At 44.5% G+C, this 17,246-nt stretch overlaps 1 protein-coding gene across 3 annotated transcripts in view; it reads left to right on the top strand.

Annotated features, from left to right (window-relative positions):
* Nucleotides 1–6,111: 6,111 nt before the first annotated feature.
* Nucleotides 6,112–17,246, top strand: part of Popdc3 (popeye domain containing 3) — a 29,665-nt gene continuing 18,530 nt past the window's right edge. For 2 of the 3 annotated variants that reach the window (XM_031347529.1, XM_031347528.1), the window contains exon 1: nucleotides 6,156–6,392. The gene's annotated coding sequence lies outside the window, so the exon portion shown is untranslated. Of the gene's footprint in view, nucleotides 6,393–17,246 lie in introns of all 3 variants that reach the window. The other variant, XM_031347526.1, reaches the window with a different exon arrangement.

Here is a 17,246-nt window from a genome sequence, read left to right as displayed (position 1 = left end):
GTGTGTGTGTGTGTGTGTGTGTGTGTGTGTGTGTGTGTGTGTATGTGTGTGTATACATATATATATATTCATTTTTAAAAGTTAAAAATGAGAATTACAAACAGGAGAGGATGAAAAAGAGCAGGAGAAAAAGTGGAGGGAAAGAGGTAAGGAGAGAGGCAACAAAGGAGGAAGGAAATGATGAAAGAGACACAGAGCAGCAGCACAGGACTTTAATTGGGGATATCAAGAGCAAGTGGGCTTTATGAAGGAAGAATCCAAAACCTGTGCTCCGCCGTGCAGCTGGCCCCAGGATAAGCTGTCAGAGCTACTTTGGAGAACAGTTTGTCAACAACTGATGAAATTCATGTAGACATAACTCAGAGCTGCAGTCTATATGTATGCCACTGGGGGTCATGATATATGTGCCCACCAGGGATCATTGCATATGTGCCCATTGGGGATCGTCATACATGTGCCCACTGGGGAATCATCATACATGTGCCTATCAGGGATCACCACATATGTGCCCACTGGGGAATCATCATACATGTGCCTATCAGGGATCACCACATATGTGCCCACCAGGGATCATCACATATGTGCCCACTGGGGATCATCATACATGTGCCCACTGGGAATTATCATACACGTGCCCACCAGGAATCATCATACATGTGCCCACCGGGGATCATCACATATGTACCCACTGGGGATCATCATACATGTGCCTACCAGGGATCATCACATATGTGCCCACTGCATCACGCGCACAGCACTGGGTTGTTTCACTTAAACACTAGGAAGGAATGAGTGAGGAAGAGGACAGCCATGTTATGGTGCATCACCGTCTTTTCCTGTTGCTGCGATAAAATATGGTGACAAAAGCAAGAAGGGTTTGGTCCACAACTCAACGGTGCAGCTCATCCTGTCAGGGCCATCAAGGAGGGAAGAGCTTGAAGCAGCCGGTCACACTATATCCTCAACCAGAAAGCAGGAGCACATACCTGCCCTTCAGCTCTCCATACAATCCAGGACCCCAGCCAAGGAAGGAGCACACACAGTATGTAGGTCTTCCCACGTCAATGAAACCAAGATGAACCTGCACATGCATGCCCAGAGGCATACACACACACACACACACACACACACAGACACATATGACCAGTTCAGTCAGTCAACGGGGTCTCAAGAGAGGGAGTGAGAATTGAAAAGAAAAAGACAATTAGACAACACTGTAACATGACTCCAGCCAGCACTGAGGCTGAAGCGTTTATTTGTCTCCAGCCTGCTTTTATATCATTCTAAGTACATGCAAAGAACAAGGTCAGTTCTAGGTTTAGGGACAACCAAGGCAATAAACACAAATAGCCAAGGAACAACCAAGGTGATAAACAAAGTCCAGTGACCACTGTTTCTGGGGGCTTATCAGGATGACCAAGATACCCGAGCCTAGTTTCTGACTCCTAATCCAATGTCAAATTCCCACCAAATTCCTACATGGCGGCCCCCAAAGCTCTCAGTATATATATAAAGAAAGGAAGAAAGAAAGGAAGGAAAGGAGGGAGGGAGGGAAGGAGGGAGGGAGGGAGGGAGGAATGGTGTCTTAGGATTTTTATCATTACGATGAAAGACCTTCACCAAATGGGATACAGAGCTAAACAAAGGATTCTCAACTGAGGAATACTGAATGGCTGAGAAGCACCTAAAAAATGTTCAACATCCTTAGTCATCAGGGAAATGCAAATCAAAACAACCCTGAGATTCCACCTCATACCAGTCAGAATGGCTAAGATCAAAAACTCAGGTGACAGCAGATGCTGGAGAGGTTGTGGAGAAAGAGGAACACTCTTTCATTGCTGGTGGGATTGCAAGCTGGTACAACCACTCTGGGAATCAGTTTGGCGGTTCCTCTGGAAATTGGACATAGTATTACCAGAGGACCCAGCTATACCAGTCCAGGGCATACACCCAGAAGATGCTCCAACATGTAATAAGGACACATGCTCCACTATGTTCATAGCAGCCTTATTTATAATAGCCAGAAACTGGAAACAACCCAGATGTCCCTCAACAGAGGAATGGATACAGAAAATGTGGTACATCTATACAATGGAGTACTACTTGGTTATTAAAAACAATGAATTCATGAAATTCTTAGGGAAATGGATGGATCTGGAGAATATCATCCTGAGTGAGGTAACCCAATCACAAAAGAACACACATGGTATGCACTCTCTGATAAGTGAATATCAGCCCAGAAGCTCAGAATACCTAAAATACAACCCACAAACCACAAGAAACTCAAGAAGAAGGAAGACCAAAGTGTGGATACTTCGTTCCTTCTTAAAAGTGGGAGCAAAATACTCATGGAAGGAGTTGCAGAGACAAACTATGGAGCACAGACTGAAGGAAAGACAATCCAGAGACTGTTCCACCTGGGAATCCTTCCCTTATTCATTCATCAAATCCAGACATTACTGTGGATGCCAGCAAGTGCTGGCTGACAGAAGCCTGATATAGCTGTCTCCTGAGAGGCTCTGACAGTACCCGACTAACACAGAAGTGGATGCTCACAGCCATCCATTGGACTGAGCAGAGGGTCCCTATTGAAGTAGCTAGAGAAAGGACCCAAGGAGCTGAAGGGTTTGCAGCTCCTTAGGATGAACAACAATATGAATTAACTAGTACCCTCAGAGCTCCCAGGGACTAAACCACCAACCAAAGAGTACACATGGTGGGACTAATGGCTCCAGCAGCATATGTATAGCAGAGGATGGCCAAGTTGGTCATCAATTCGAGGAGAGGCCCTTGGCCCTGGGAAGGTTCTATGCCCCAGTGTAGGGAAAGGCCAGGGCCCGGAAACAGGAGGGGGTGGGATGGTGAGGAGGGGGAGGCGGGAGGGGACAGGGTTTGTTTTTTTTTTTTTTCTTTTTTCTTTTTTTCGGAGGGGAAACCAGAAAAGGAAGTATCATATGACATGCAAATAAAGAAAATATCTAATAAAAAAGATTTTTAAAAAAGCAAATTGGGGAGTAAAAGGGTTTATTTACTTTATGGTTCCAAATCACTGTTCATCATTGAAGGAAGTCAGGACAGGAACTCAAACAGGGCAGGAATCTAGAGGCCATGGAGGAACGTGGCTTTCTTCCCGTGGCTTGCTCAGCCTCACTTTCTTGTAAGATCCAGGACCACAGCCCAGGGATGGCACCACCCACAATGGGCTGGATCCTCTTCCATCAATCACTAAGAAAATGCCCTATGTGATGGAAATTAGTTCTAATGCTTTGATTCAATCATGACCAAAATGATTCAATTTGGACCCATTTGTCCAAATGCCAAAGGTCTTGTCCCCAATTGGTTTTTGATCGATCGATAAAGATGCCAGCGGCCAATGGCTGGGCAAAGGGAGATGGGCTGGGACCCTTAGACTTTTGCGGGTAAGGACACAGTGGGGAGGAGATGCAGAGTGCCAGCACTTGGGGAAGAAGGATGGGAGGAAGGAGTGGCAGGAGATAAAGCCAACCAGCCATGTGAGATTTCGGGTGGATGGCCACTGGCCACTTTCCCGATTGGGCCTGGGATAGCAGGGGAAGGTTCAGAAGTGCCAGCCTTTCAGGTAGCCAAGGCACTTTTAAAACAAGCTAATGCGTGTGTGCCTTTCATTCGAGAATCCAAAAATAGCTCCAGGGATAGTGCACACGTGCAATCAGCTGGTAGCCAAAGCAGGGTAGCTAAAAGCTCACCCCTACCCCTACCCCTGGATCTCATGGAGGCATTTCCTTCCTTAGGGTTCTGTCTTTTCAGATAACTCCAGTTTGGGGTCAAGTTGGCATAAGACCAGCTGGCATAGAGGAGAAAGGAGACAAGTCAGATCTACCTGACAAGTTGATGTCACCTGTAAGCCAGGGCATTTAGGGAGCTACTGCATAAGCCTCAAGTGTTGAGCCTGGAGAAAGGACATGCTGATGAGATCGGGAAGGCAAGCCTCAAATGAAAGGTACACCGAGACTTGTGGACTGGGGTATGGCGTAGTATTTTCCCTGGGACTTACTCTTTACCGTAAATATTCCTCACATCACAGGGCAGCTAGTCAGCAGAGCTGTCGTCCAGCTTAGCACCAGTCCAGGGCAAAGCCCCCAGGACAGGACAGGAGGAAGGCGTCTCTTCTTGTGCAGCTAGAAGACCCAGAATCCTATGCCTCTGGGGCTCCATTCCAGCAGGTATTTAATCTCAAAGAGACTGCTGTAGTCAAGGTAATGACGAGCATGTGGGGAAGAGAGAAGAACAAGTAGTCATCCTTACACAACACTGACCATAGAAGGAACTGTAGTCTGGGGATGAGTCAGGGGCCTGGCATGGACTTCTTTGGTCCTAAGTCTTCTTTGAGTTTTACAGAGCTACAATTGAGACATCACTTAGTTGATGTTCTCACCTGGATGCTTGGTGGGGGAAGAATCAACTTCCAAGGACACTTAACCTTACAATCAGAATCCATTATCACTGGTTTATAGACAAGAGGCTGTTGGCTAGAGGCTGCCTCTGGACTCTTAAGAGTCCACCACGCCTGCTCACAGCGGGATATCATGGCCATTTTCTACACCAAACCAGAAAGGATGGTCTCTATAGAAAGTCTGATAGCTGAAGAGAGCCTTTTATGACAGATTGTGGTCACAGTAGTGGCCACCATAAGTCAGCTCTGCCACAGTTACTGTTTAGAAGCAAGCCACAGGTGTTAGCATGCAGTACATCCTTGGACAGACAGAAGCTCTTTATAAGCCAGCTCCTAGAGCCAGAGACAACAATAGCGCCACTCCTGCGTCCATTGCCACGACACCCACTGCACATCCCTTGGCGCATGCATCACGGCCCAGGTGAAAGACCTTCGTCCTCCAGTCCCCTCCCCCACAGCATTACACATAAACAGAGATAATACATGTTTTTAAAACAGAAAAATGAGCTGAGTGTGGTGGTGCATGCCTCGAATCCCAGCACTGGGGAGGCAGAGGCAAGTGGATCCCTCTGAGTTTGAGGCCAGCTTGAACCTCACAGTGAGATTTCAGAACAGCCAGGGCTATGTGGAGAGACCCAGTCTCAAAACAAGCAAGCAAGCAAGCAAATAAACAAATGAACTAACTAAAAAATCAAACAAACAAATGAACTAGCTAATAAAACAAACAAATTACCTGATTAATAAAACAAATAAAAGACAGGAGAGAAAAAAATGTCCTCCTTGGAGTCATCTCTACCAGAATGGTTATATAAAATGAAAACCAGCAAGAACGATGTCACTGAAATCTTTAAGTTGCCTGGCTCGTTTTTTTCCTCTACCAATCTGTCAGGTCCAAAGGAAAGTTATCTGCGGTGTCCATTAGCATATCAAAGCACTGTCTACGCTGCTAGCTAGCCTCCGTGGCTAGTCTCTCCTCTTCTCACCCCACCCTCTACCTCAAACTTCTTTACCCCTTGCTTTCCTTCGCCCAGCTGCTTGTCCCTACAGAACCCTGACACCTCGGTCATTCTTTCTCTTGGCTTTTGGCTCTCGGTGATCTCTTCTAGTCTTCTCTTCTCTTCCTCACCCCCACCCCATGCGCCACCTTCTCATGTCCTGGTTCTGTCTGCAGCTCATATTCAAGTGTGCTACTCTCTCTCCCTGCTCTAGACTCTTCCAGATGTCTCTGGCTGTACTCCGCTAGCATCCACAGTAAAAAAAAAAAACCTCCTCAAACAAGCATTAGAAAGGTCATGTCCTTATTTATTCACAGTAGTTTGGCCTCCTGAACAAAATAAAAACTTCATAGAGGCAAAAATGCATGTGAGACTTGCTTTAAATTGCCTTTTCCCCCCTATTATTTGAACTTATGAGGCATTTGTGTTTTATTTGTCTTTTATGATGATCTATGTCCTTTATCTTTTTTTCCCCCTTTAACCTATTTACCCACTGCCCCTTTTCTGTCCAGTACACCTATATATCCCACACCTCTCTGGTGATTTATCTTGTCTGTGGCCTGGTGGGAAGGCAGACGGTTGCTTTCCGTGCTGGTGCTCAACTCCATCACTCTCCACCAAGGGTAACCCAGGGTCTGGTCCGAAGGCTGGTTACTGTGAGTCTTTACCAACTTAGAGTCTCACGAGTTCCGCACCCTGCTGGCGCCCGCTGGCTGCCCGCCGGCTGCCCGCCTGCCTCGGAGCGCGCGCCCGAGCCCGTCCCCGCCGCTGGGAGCGGCTCCGGGCGGCTGCGCCCGGCTCGAGCAGGAGCGAGAGGACGCGTCCTGGATCCCGGCGCTAGTGAGAGGGCAGCGGGGCGAGAGCGGTTCGGGTCGTGGGTTTCGGGCCACCAGAGCCGCCAGTCCCTGCGCACCCGGCTGGAAAGTTCTGCGGGCTCCATCGGGAGAGGCGTGAGGGCAGGGAAGGTAAGCCGAGAGCCACGCGCGGGAGTGGCAGCCCTGCAACTTCGCAGGATGGCCGGGACCCGGAACGGGGTAAGGCTCAGACCACCGATGCGCGCCCCCTGTGCGCGCGCCCTGGAGCCCAGTGCGCGCCGCGTGGCTCGGGGATCGCGGGAGAGCGAGTGATCCTCCCCCCAGCGAAGCTGCCAGACCAGCGCTCCAGAACCTTCGCAGCGCCCTAGGCACCTGGTGCCCCAAGGAAAATATTTCGAGAGGAAAAACCGATCCTGGGGCCCTGGCAGGTGTGGGTTTCATCATGGGCGAGTCATGCCCCGCAGCATTTTCCTTTCCAAGGACCCCAACTAGGATCCGTGCAGTTAGGGCGTGGGGCAGCTGCTGGGGTCAGAGGGCAGCTAGACTCTGACCTGCTCTCTCTACTTGGGGATCCCCTTGCCAGAGAAAGAACGAAATTTATAAACCCCAGATGTCATCATCAAGGTCGGTTTTAGCGGTTTAGTTTTGAGATTCTGTTATTGTAGAAAAGATCAAAGACACTGTATCAAAATGCAGTACAAGGATCCAGGAGGGAAGTTTTAGTAGCCAGGTAACATCCGGGAAAAGTAAAAAAAAAAAAAAAAAAAAAAAAAAAAAAAAAAAAAAAAAAAAAAAAAATCTGTTAGTAAGTACTAAAAGAATAAACATTTAATAAATTAATGGAAAGTAGATTTAGAATCCCACATTTAAAAGAAAATTGAATCAAAAATAACAAAATTACCCACCTTCCTGATGTTTCTGTTTCAATTTGCACGCTTGCAAAGTGCAATTAAACTTAGTGACAGCCTTGAAAAAGTATTTTTGGTGCCTGTTGGTGTTGAGTTTAGTGACTATTTTGTTTCCCCGCTCATATTTTAATTCTAAAATCTATTGCATGAAGTATTTATTCAGTGCTAGTACAGTAACTAGGTGTTGCCCTTCATGGAAGAAAACAACAACAGATCTACAGACACAAACAAACAAAAAATGGATCTCAGTTTCCCCATTTGCAAAAATAAAGGGATTACTTGCTTCCAGTTCCCAGATAACCTGAGGTTCTTCTGTCCTGAAAAGTATGTGTGTGGTCTTCAAGAGTTTGAGATGCTAAGCCAAACTGAAACCTACATTAAAGTATCATCTGTTGTCAAAACTTTATAGTTAAACGGAGGCATTCCATAGTATTTCAAAATAGCTGAATCATTCATTGTGTAGCCTGTGCTTGAGAATGGTTTCATTCCCTGCTGTGGAGTACAGAGATAGCACAGGAAGCCAAGATTCGAGAGTTACAGTCTTCAAGGCTCACACATGCGCAGCTACAACACCTCTGCCTGCTCTTTCTGACCAGGAGAATCTGGAAGCATTCGCTACGGTGCCCAACAAAGCAGGAGATTTCAAAACTGCTTTGGAAAATGTCTATGATGGATATGCAAGCCTGTTGAGATTTTTTTTTTTTGTAATTATACTATTCAGCTAGGATTATGAGTGATACAGTTTGTTTGAATTTACCTGTGGAATAGAGGAACATGTTAAATTACTAATTACATTTTTTAAAGGAAAGGGGGAAAATCTTCCTTTATCTAAGTATAGAACTTGTGTAAAATGTGTTAATAAAAAGTTATTAGTATTAAATAAAATAAATAACTAGAAGTTCATGAGTTAAACCACCTGCAGTATAACTGTGGGGAGTCCTCCTCTAGCCAGCAAAATCCAGGGCTAATTCACACAGATCTATGGTGACTTGTTACTTTGTGTTCTTTAACAGAAATAACCCACAGGGGCTGTCACACTGAGACTGGCCCCCGGGAAGTGGGTATGGAGTACCATCAGGAGAATGAGCAACTTCCTGCGTTTATAGGGGAGTCTCTGGCATCTGAGAGCAGATACTCTATAATACAAGTTCTTAGAAGGGTTAGTTTTGCCAGGTTGGCTGAATAAGGAGGAGTAGGAAGAATCCAACCTTTGAAAGTGCCTGTGACTCCACTCTCCCGGGACAGCTGGGTCTTGAGAGCTCTGACCTAATGAATAGATAGAGGTTTTCATTCTTGGATGGGTTTATTGGTGATGTTATTGGGAGGTTGTAAATAGTAGGAGATTGGCCCAGTAGGACTTTCACCAGTGGTGTGTCCTTGTGGTTGTGTCTTGTCTGAACTCTTCCTGCATTCCCTCGGATCCTTGTCTTCAGGACGCTGTCTCCTTTGTCATGCCACGCCCATTGTAATGGTCTAGCGCCTCTGAGAACTCTTAGGTAATTTTGTTGTCACAGAGACATAAGAGGGACTCTGAAATTCAGACAGCTCTGAAATTTGAAATACTTGTAGTCTTGAGCATTCCAGACAAGAGAACGGGATCTGTGAGATTCTTAGATGGAGAGACTGTTGCTCTTTGAGGAGGTTGATATTTGTGAAGTCTGATACACACACAGAGCAGGGGCATGGCTGTCTTCCTCAGAAGGTTTTTGTATGTAGATGAATGTGGGCTAAGTAGTAAGCTCAGTTTTTTGTTTGTTTGTTTGTTTGTTTTGTTTTGTGATGGTTTGTATATGCTCAGCCCAGGGAGTGACACTATTAGGAAGTATGGCCTTGTTAGAGTAGGCGTGTCACTGTGGGCGTCAGCTTAAGACCCTCACCCTAGCTACCTGGAAGTCAGTCTTCCACTAGCAGCCTTCAAATGAAGATGTAGAACTCTCAGCTCCCCCTGTACCATGCTTGCCTGGATGCTGCCATTCCATGTTCCCACCTTGATGATAATGGACTGAACCTCTGAACCTGTAAGCCAGCTCCAATTAAATGTTGCCCTTATAAGGGTTGCCTTGGTTGTGGTGTCTGTTCACAGCAGTAAAACCCTAACTAAGACAGTTTTGCTTTTAACTTCAAACTTTGCTGTGAAAAACCTTGATATTTGTTGAGTCTGGATAATGGCTATGTGGGGTACTGGATTTGTTTTATCCTCTCCTCTCCTCTCTTCTCCTCTCCTTCCCTCTCCTCTCCTCTCCTCTCCTCTCCCCTCCCCTCCCCTCCCCTCCTCTCCTCTCCTCTCCTCTCCTCTCCTCTCTTCTCCTCTCCTTCCCTCTCTTCTCCTCTCCTCTCCTCTCCCCTCCCCTCCCCTCCCCTCCTCTCCTGTCTTCTCCTCTTCTCTTTTTTCCCCATGCCAGTGTTGGGAACCAAACCCAAGACTCTCCATATATTAAGCAAGCACCGTACCACCTCAGACCTATTTTGTTTGTTTTTGATTCAGGCAGGAGTTGAAGAGTTAACTGGCTCAGTCAGTTAACTGGCATGTGAATATGAGGACCTTAGGTCAGGTCCCCAGCCTGTGAGGGGCACATGTGTAGCCCTAATTAACCCATGGGCACTAGTGGGGACACACAGATCCCCGAGCTTACTGGCCAACCAATCTGGCCACTAGTGACTCCAGGTTCAGTGTCTGGTCATGTTTTAAAAACTAAGAGAGAACAATAGAGGAAGGCAACTGACACAGGACTCATACACATGTGTGCATACTTGGACAAACATAGACATGCATACTTTAAACACACACACAAAATCTAAAAATTATTCACCAGAAAAAAAAGTGAATTTGAAAAAAAAGGTATTTACTAATGTGGCATTTCATTTCAAATTATATAGGGATTCAAAATGTATTTCAAGCATTTGAACATAGGTTAACATTCCTTATATATAGGGAATCCATAAGCAGGGAAGGCTTCAGAATAAAAGCTTATGTGATAGTCAGTGTCCTGTGGACTTATTGATGGAAAGATCTAAAGAAAATACGATAGCATTGGCTCTTTTTAAGTTCTGATTGTTGTGTTGATGCATCACTATCTTTGCAATTAAAATATTTTTATATTTATATTTTATGTGTATGAGTGTGTTGAGGTTTAGTCTGTTGATGTATATTGTAATGCTAAATTCTATACCTGAAGGTCTAGACCTATGAGTGACTTCTCATGTTCACAACCTTGTTCCTTGATTTAAAACTATTAGGTAAATACAATTGGGTACAGCCAATTACTGGGGGGATTAGAGGTAGGTGGGTTGGGAATGACCTGGTTAAAAGAGAAAGAGGAGAGGAGGAGGAGGAAGGAGGATAGAGAGAGGAGGCCACCATAAGGGGAGATGGACCACGAGTACATTGCCAGGAGAAGCAGCGAGTATCTGGGGTACACGACTGGGGAGGTAGCCAGGCCAGCTGTTAGAAAAGTAGACTAGGGCTTATGCCCAAGTTATTGTCAAAGCCTGGTCTACAGAGTGAGTTCCAGGACAGCCAGAGCTATACAGAGAAACCCTGTCTCAAAAACAAACAAACAAACAAAAAAATTGTATTTACTTAGAAGCACTCCGAATGTAAATACATAGTGGTATTCGGTTAACAAACCACCAATTATCTTCATATAAGCCACATCAGAGACAAATGAAGATGAAAACAAATCAATCAATCAAACAAACACAGAACTACCATCCACATATATAACTGACTTGGATTGTGCTCTAACAAGAACCTGCTTTAAATTTCCATACCAGTTTACAACCCCCAGACTGTACCAGGCAGAGTTAGTGGGTATTGCAAATACCACCAGGACAGGGCTTGTTAAAGATACACTCAATAGAGTGTTAACTATTCAAGAAAAGACACTGTATAGTTTAAAACAAATCTTTCAAGGCCTTACATTTCAATTGTTTTCTTTAAAAGGTGTTGTGGGAAATATTAAAAATGATGAACTGGCAAGTTCCCATTTTTGTGCTGGCCACTCACTGCCCCAGCAGCCTGGCTGGCCATGCACTGGAAGACAATGGCCAACCTGTTTTTATCTCATGGAGACTCTGACTCAGAGTTCCAAAATCTCTCCAACCGGCTCGCTAAGTTCCTACTGGTGGGCCAACACCCCCCAGGCCTTTGTGGTGCACATCAGGCCAACCCACGCTTTGCCACCGGACCTTTCTTTCTTGAACCCAGTCGAGTCACCTTGTGAAAGAAAACACAACTCAAACTTAGTTTAGAAACAATGTAACTCAATTGCTGGGTGCAACAACTAAAATCCTAGTCTTGTAAGCCTTATTAAATCTAAATCCTCTGGTGGTGAATCCTGAGGGATCCGCCATTGAAACTGGGAGACATTTGGAGCTACCTCTTGTCCTCAGGCTGTCCCAGTCCAAAGAGACCTAACTCTCTCCTGCTTCCTCTCTTCCCCTCTCCAACCCAGAAGTCCCGCCTACTCGCCCAGTGATTGGCTCCTTTATTCATTAGGGGATTGTTCACAAGAAGTCACCTGAGTATGACTCACTCCTTGGCCGCAGCCCCTCCCAGGAGAGTGGAATTAGCATCAACATACAAATAGAACACTTTCTGTTCTAATTAAAAACAAAACCTTTCTCTCAAATATAAATAGAGCACAACTACTACCATTTTGTAATTTATAAAGTATAAGATAGAACTAACACCCAGTCCATCATATATGACACTAAGATAGAACATTCTCATATATCCTAAACTAAAAGACTTATGATTCTACCTTGACTTCTGTCCTGGCTTTAGATTCTAGGCCATCTGAGAACCATCCTCTCAAATCTGTTCTCTCAAGTAAATAGGCTGGGTTAGCTATGAGACTATAAGTAGTTTTTCAACCCCATCAGAAATCTGAGAATGACCAACATTAACTGAAAATATATAGGAAGCCTAATACAGCTTCCAGAACTGAGATAACTTGTAGAGAGTTGCCTAACTGTACAGCCCCAGTAAGTCAGGAAGCTGGAGCCTCAGTCTTCAGCCTTCCGGCCCAGGATCATCTGACAGACCTTTGAGATACAGGAATATTAAAGACTAGCCTATTCTGTCTTGGCAGATCTAAGCTGTTCTAACTTGTAAGTTGTGTCCTTTCAAGAACAGTACAGGTCTGCAGGAGAGATTGGCAATTTTCTGCCCAGTGGCTACCTGGCCACAAATGTGCAGCATCACGTGGAGATAAGATGTTCAGCTGCTTCTTTGAATCCACACATAGGAAGCTCTTAGGAGCAGACTTGTCTCAACAAGTGAATAAATAACATTAAAGGTCACATTCTGTGGATTTCTGATGTTTTTGGAAACTATCTACGTAAAGTAGATACTAGACTGTTATCCTTTAACTACCCTCAGCTATTTCTAATTAAATTATCTGAAGACACACTAACAATAAACTCAGAGCCATGAATTTGCTATCTGGCCCTTAACTCACAAGCTTAAACATCTCAGATCAGTTTATAATAACAGTTATTGAAGGACTGGGTCTAAGCCCTGTACTTTTAAAATTTTAGCATCAATATAAGAAAGCTATACCAATGAAAGCCTTGATTTTGCAGCAAAATAAATTCTGTACCAAAATAAGAAATTATAACTTCAACTTAGTAGCAATTAAAAAGATTTCTACCAAATGAGATTATGGCTATGCAATCAATTCTAGCTATTCCTCCCTGTTCTAATTAGGACCATTTCTACATTTCCTAGAAACACAACCTATAATAACCCCCTCCAGCCCAAAGCCCAGGAACTGGGGCGACGACTCTTCATAACCTCTTCAAGCTGAATATGGGTATTGACATATTTTTGAAGCAAGGGTGGGGGGAAGGATAGGAAAACAGGAGTTGGTTGGCCTTACAAAGACCACATCAATGATTAATTTAGTCTCTGATGTCTGTGTCCTGACTGGATCTGGCTGAAAGTCCGAGACATCAGGATTCAAGCAGGTCAGTTCAGCACGTCTGACAAGGAGACTCACCAAGGCTGTATATTCTGTAATATACAAATCTCAAAACAAATTTTAGTATCATCAAGATAACCCTTTTGTTTGATTCTCTGGAATCTAGTTCTCTGGGGGTCTCCCTCTATCAAATCTGATCCATATTACTCTGGAAGGTGTATAGACACTAATTACCTTTTCTAAAAACACAAAAGCAAAAACCTTTTCCCCAAATCAGCATATCCTTGAGCCAGTAACCAGAAAAACCTTTATTTTGACCTCTCTCCCAGAGAAATAATATAACCACAAAACTCAACATCACACCCATTTTGAAAATTAAAACAATCTGAAACAAATGAAGTAAACTAAAATACTGTATGTGACTGTTCTTAGGCCTTTTCTATTTTGCCATGCAGGATTTAAACCCATAATGCCCAAGAAGCCCACATTAGACAGAATTTGAGTATCCTGTAAGACTTATTAGAGCAATGTATCTTTCTTTGTTTCTTTCTTTCTTTGTTTTCGAGACAGGGTTTCTCTGTGTAGCCCTGGCTGTCCTGGAACTCACTCTGTAGACCAGGCTGACCTTGAACTCAGAAATCCGTCTGCCTCTGCCTCCAAAGTGCTGGGATTAAAGGCATGCACCACCACCACCCAGCAGAGCAATATATCTTTATACCATCTTTCTGTTCAGCTCTGTGCCTAGAGCAGCCATCTTGTTATACCATCTATCTGTTTGGATCTCTGCCTGGAGCCACAGACATTTATTTGTTAATACCTGTTCACTGGCCTCTTTACTTGAAGTCAGTGGCTAATTTTCCTTATCCTAGTTCTGAACCACAGGCGAAATTCCCCACGTGACTCGGAAAAAAATCTGTATATAAATCTATCCTGAAAGCAAATAATCCCAACTTCATAAATTCACAATTCAACCAATCTCTGCCCCCAAGAAGTAGGCAGCTTTCCATTCGACAGCTCTCTGACTCAGAGCAGCCTGCATTCCCCACAGCAGGGGACCTCAGAGCCTGCTTTCTATGTTTCAATTCCCCCCCTTTCCCTCCGCTACCCAGTTACTCACTTAAATAAAAGAAAAGAAATAAAGTAAACCTCTAACTCTCAGGCTAGTAATCTTAAATTTCTAGTGTCCACCATGTTGGTTTACCTGTGAGGTATGTGCGTGGGGTGAGGGTAAAGGCTTTATGGACAAGAACAAACTGAACTAAAACCAACTTATTCATCATCATCCTCTTCCTCTTCAAACTTCTCCTCCTCCTCCTTCTCCTCCTCCTCCTCCTCCTTCTCTTCCTCCTCCTCTTCCTCCTCCTCCTCCTCATTTCCCTCTTCCTTTCTTCTCAGCTTTGACCATTTTCTGCTGCAGCTGGTTTTCCTTTAGCTCTGTAGACAGCATTGTCCTTTTTGTATTTTTTCCTTCAGCTTGGCAGCCTTCTTGACACAGGGCTGCTAGTCACCATGCTGCTCCACATTTCTCCGAGTTTCTTTGCAGTATCACCAATGGACCAGCCAGGATGCTCACCTTTGATTTGAGGGCAATACTTAAGACAAAACAAGAAGAAGGCTGAAGGAGGCCACTTGGGTGCACTGGAGTGTCCATAAACTTCTTTTTGGTCCCCCATTTGGGTGGTGTAGGTTTTCATGTCAGCCTTGGCCCTGTCTTCATCTTTCTTTAGCAGACACAGTCCCCATCTCTCTGAGAACTTCTTACAGAACTCTGAGTTGCTGACAGGAGCACACCTGGACTCCTTCTCGTGCTCTTCCTGGCAGGTTTGCACACGGATGCACATGGAGACATCTGCCTAGTCTGCTCTCCTTTGCCCGTGTTTAGTTGATTTTCCTCTTTGAGGCACAGAGTCACCCAGTGCCTATCTGGCTTTCCCTTGCCCCAGCACTGTCTCTATGGACCTCAACATACTGGAATGTCTATCAGAGCAGGAACCAGATCCAGAAACACTTTTAATTAAAGGAAAAGGGGGTGGGGTGGGGCATGAAGTATGAAGCCACTGGTCTGCATCTTACTGCCCTACTTTGATTTCTTTATAACTCAATCAAATGGAAACCTAATTTACAAGAATCCTTTCTGTAACAAATGGCCAGGTGTTGTAGAAACCAAGTTCTGAGAATGTAGAAACAAAGTTTCAAAATTGTGAAAACAAAGTTCTGGTGGTCAGGATGCTGGGACAGAATGACCAGACTAAGTTGAGATCAGCCAAAACAAGCATTAACTGTTCTCAGAAAAAACCCTCTACCCCTCCCTATGTTGAATTCTGAAAAAAACACAAATGTCATCCTGACCATGCCAAACAAAATTCCCCAGCCACCCAGTTCCTTTCCCCTCTTAAGGGAGCACCAGAAGGGACGTTCCAACTCCGTCCTTTCCCAGGGACTTTCCAAGGCCAGGTGCAGAGCTGGAAGAAATTAACTAAACAGGACAAGAGTAGCCTCCCTGAGCAAGCCAACCAATGCCTGAAGAGGTCCTTTGTCCTGTGTTGCACCAATCAGAGTAAGCCAGCTAGCCCTGTTGCCTAAATCTGCCCGTCTGTAAGGTATAAAAAGTGTGTACTTTTCCAGCCCAAGCCTGGAGTTGACTCTCCCTTCGAGGCTGAGTAACCCCACGCTCGTTGGATCAATAAACCTCTTGCTTTTGCATCGACCTGTCATCAAGCTGTGTTCTGTGTGGTTTCGCACTCAGGGTAAGACCTCTGGGGGGGTCTTACAGCATCACAACCGGTCACAAACAGCTGAATTTCAGCCATCCATAACTCACAACTCCATGCAAATTCGCCAGATACCTCCTTGCAGCCAGTATGGAGATTCTTGGCTTTGTTTTCGTGTTCCACTTTTAAGAGGTTTGTACGAGGCTGGCTCCGCTGAGTCCCTTGTCTTTATGCCTGACTGATCGAGGCCCCATTTGCCCCACCTCTTTCAATTTGTCTAATTTATTTTCTTCTTGTAAGATAATAATAGAGGTGCTTTCTTATGTAAAAAAAAAAACAAAAAACTTTTCCACATCAGAAAAGCTGTAGTGAACTTGGCATTAGTATTTTGGTGGGCATGGTTGAGTACACCTGGAATCCAAAGACATAAGAAAGAAGAGCATGAATTTGAGGTTACCTTGGGCTCTACAGCAAAGCAAAGGGTATGAGAGGGAGAGAACAAAGAAGAGAAGGAGAAAGGGAGGAGGAGGAGAAAGCAGAGAAAGGGGAGAGATAATTAGTGTTTTCATGGCCTGGGTGATAACAGGTCCTTCCCAATTAAAAAGGAAATGTGTGTCAAGAGCAGATTGTGTGGCTCCCTGCTGTTAAAAAGCAAGCTCTCTGGTCTATTGTGTAGCTCTGAAGTCCAAGGTCAGAATCGCAGTTTCCTCCCAGTGCAGTGAACTTCGCTTTTTTGCTCAGAGTCCTGGCATTTCCTTGTTTTTCTTGAGGTTTAATAATTCAGCGGGTCTGTGTCCTGATTAATTTCTGTATCAATTTCTCAGTCAACTCGCTGCATCCTCACTATTGGAATAATTTATTGTTCTTAATGTGGGGGTGATCTTTCCATTATTAATATATCTCCCTCTATTTTGTAATTCTTTCCTTTGGACATTAGTCACTCTTACAGCATCTTAACTTTGCCTTCCTTATCAGTTTTGCTGTTTTGCTTTTGTTTTCCTCTCAGAAGGTTCTGGAGAGATGACTCGGTGGGTAAAGACATTTAGTGATGATCTGAGGTCAGTCCCAAGTATCAGGCCCAGGCTGGAAATGGAAAACTGTCTGCTCAAATTTCCCTCTGACCTCACACACATCAAACCCCGAATAAATTAGTATGCTTTAAAAGATACGGCAATAGGCTGGGAATGAGGGTGTGAGGATTCTGATGTGGCCAAGTCATTTTCTTGTTTGAAACTAAGGGAAATACCTACCTGTCCCTCTTTCCCATGGTGTTCTTACAGCTATGAAGGTTCTGTCTGGGAGTTCTTCATGAAGGATGTTAGTTGTGACTCCTTACCATAGTTTCTCCTATTTACTGAAGGGAGGATATTAAAAATCAAGGCCCAAATACATGGATGGTGTTGTGTTGTGCTATAATTGTTATAATTGTGTTATAATTGTTCTGAAAACCGCAGTACATAA

The sequence above is a fragment of the Mastomys coucha genome, unplaced genomic scaffold (genome assembly GCF_008632895.1).
Source record: "Mastomys coucha isolate ucsf_1 unplaced genomic scaffold, UCSF_Mcou_1 pScaffold3, whole genome shotgun sequence".
NCBI classification, from domain to species: Eukaryota; Metazoa; Chordata; class Mammalia; order Rodentia; family Muridae; genus Mastomys; species Mastomys coucha.
The sequence above is the reverse complement of the archived record's forward strand: the minus strand, read 5'-3'. Positions and strand labels throughout refer to the sequence as shown.